At 38.8% G+C, this 2773-nt stretch overlaps 1 pseudogene; it reads left to right on the top strand.

Annotated features, from left to right (window-relative positions):
* Window positions 1-521: 521 nt before the first annotated feature.
* Window positions 522-2218, top strand: LOC121030213 (heat shock cognate 71 kDa protein-like; annotated as a pseudogene).
* The last annotated feature ends 555 nt before the right edge of the window (window positions 2219-2773 follow it).

Raw genomic sequence — 2773 nt, 5'->3', positions numbered from 1 at the left:
AATAAAACATAGAAAAATACAAAATATTATGTATGACTTTGTATATATATTTGACAACCTACAGAAAATGGATGTTCTTCCTGGGGTGACAGATGATTTTAAATAGCTCAAAGAGAAATAGAAAACTTGAAGAGACTAATTAAACTTTGAAGATATTGTAAAGATAGCTAGGGCTCGTTGTACAATTTATCAAATTAAGAAGAAAAAACATTCACTACATGTGGTGCTAGCTTTCCAGATTTCTGTTTTCTTCACAAGCCATGCTAGGCCCACACAGAAGCAACTGTCTAGCAGACCCTCAGTGGGCACTGATCTTGACACCACTTACTGTTGTGTGGGTGTCTTCCAGCACCAGAAAGTGGAAATAATTGCCAATGATAAGGGAAACTGAACCACCCAGTTATATCTACTTTACTGACACTGGTCATGTCGGTGGTGCTACAAAGAATCAAGTTGCAATAAACCCCACCAACACAGTTTTTGATACCAAATGCCTGATTGGATGTAGGTTTGATGATGCTGTTGTCCAATCTGATATGAGACAGTGGTCTTTCATGGTGGTGAATGATGCTGGAAGCCCAAGGTCCAAGTAGAATACAAGGGAGAAACAAAAGTTTCTATCCAGAGGGGGTGTCCCCTAATGGTTTTGACAAAGATAAAGGAAATTGCAGAGCCATACCTTGGGAAAACTGTTACCAATGCAGTTGTCACAGTACCTGCTTACTTTAATAACTCAGCATCAGGCTACCAGAGATACTAGAACTGTTGCTGGTCTCACTGAACTTAGAATCATCAATGAGCTAACTGCCGTTACTATTGCTTACATCTTAGACAAAAAAGGTTAAAGCTGAAAAAAATGTGCTTATCTTTGACTTAGGAGGTGACACTTTTGATGTGTCCATCTTCACTATTGAAGATGGGATCTTTGTAATAAAATCTATAGCTGGAGACACAAACTTAGGTAGAGAAGACTTTGACAAGAGAATGGTCAACCATGTTATTGCTGTGTTCAGTGACAAACGTAAGAAGGACATCAGCCGTACATACTGCTTGTGAACATGCTACGTGTACTTGTCTCCAGTAACCATGCCAGTATAGAGTTTGATTCTCTGTATGAAAGACTTGACTTCTGTATCTCTAATAATCATGCCCAATGTGAAGAATTAAATGCTGACCTGTTCTTTGGCACTCTGAACCCTATAGAGAAAGCCCTTCATGATGCCAAGCTAGGCAAGTCTCATATCCATGATTTATTGTCCTGGTGGGTGGTTATACCCATATCCCCAGTGTTCAGAAACTTCTGAAAAACCATCTTCAATGGGAAAGAAATGAATAAGAGCATCAACCCTGATGAGGCTGTTGCTTATGGTGTAGCTGTCCAGCTGGACAGAAAGGCAGCTGTCCTTTCTGGAGACAAATTTGAAAATGTTAAAGATTTGCTGCTGTTGGATGTCACTCCTTATCTTAGCTTTGAAACTTCTGGAGGAGTCATGACTGTCCTCATCAAGTGCAATACTACCAAACAGATGCGAACCTTCACTACCTACTCTGACAACCAGGTGTGCTCACTCACCACCTGTTCAGTTCAGGTGTTCATTCATCTTTATGAACGTGAGCATGTCATGACTGAGGATAACAGCCTACTTGGCAAGTTTGAAGTCATAGCATATCTTCTGCCCTCTGTGCTGTACCTCAGATTGAAGTCACTTTTGATATTGATGATAATGGCATCCTCGGTGTCTCTGCTGTGGATAAGAGTATGGAAAAAGAGAACAAGTTTACCACTAGTAATTACAAGGGTCATTTGAGCAAGGAAGATATTGAGCATATGGTCAGGAAGCTGAGAAGTACAAAGCCGAAAATGAGAAGCAGCAGGACAATGTATCTTCTGAGAGTTCACTTGAATCTTATGCATTCAACATGAAAGCAACTGTTGAAGATGAAAAACTTCACGACAAAATCAATGATGAAGACAAACAGTAGATTCTTGGCAAGTGTAACAAAATCATCAACCAGCTTGATAAGAACCAGACTGCAGAGAAGGAAGAATTTGGACATCATAAGAAAGAGCCGAAGAAAGTCTGCAACTCCATCATTACCCAACTGTTACCAGAGTGCAGGAGGCATGCCAGAAGAAATGCCTGGGAGCTTCTCTGGTGGTGGAGCTCCTGCATCTGGTGGTGCCTTCTCTGGATCCACCATCAAAGAGGTTGAGTAAGCCAACCTGAGAATAGACCTAGCATTGTTCCACATAAAACATTTGAAGGACCCAAATTTGTAGCAAATTCCATGGCAGTTTTAAAGTCGAGCTGCTATTGTAAATAAACTGGGCATCTTGATACTTGAATATGGAATAAGTGCACAGGGGAAAGAAATAAACATTGCACTTTATAAGCACTGTATTCTAGGTGGCAAATGTGATGCCTTAAATAAAACTGTACTTAAAATTGAAAAAAAAATAAAAAAGGAAAACACGAACTATCAAAATTTAACTTACATTCCTGAAAACAACAGCGAACCCAAAACTACAGGTAAACCAGGAAAAGAGGAATTATCCTTAATCTGATAAACATTTTCTCCAAAAAAATCTAAAGAAACATCGTAATTAGTGGTAAAATGCCAGCACGTTCCCATGAGACAGTTTTAAGAAAAAAATTTGTTCTACTCATTCATTCATTGCTACGAATTTTTATTGTACTGAAAGCTGTTGCTAATATATTAAATAAAACCAAACAAACAAACAAAATTTAATATTAGAAAGGAAAAAGCAAAA

Source organism: Herpailurus yagouaroundi, unplaced genomic scaffold (genome assembly GCF_014898765.1).
Source record: "Herpailurus yagouaroundi ecotype Mexico unplaced genomic scaffold, PumYag 140, whole genome shotgun sequence".
In the NCBI taxonomy this organism is placed as follows: Eukaryota; Metazoa; Chordata; class Mammalia; order Carnivora; family Felidae; genus Herpailurus; species Herpailurus yagouaroundi.
The sequence above is the reverse complement of the archived record's forward strand: the minus strand, read 5'-3'. Positions and strand labels throughout refer to the sequence as shown.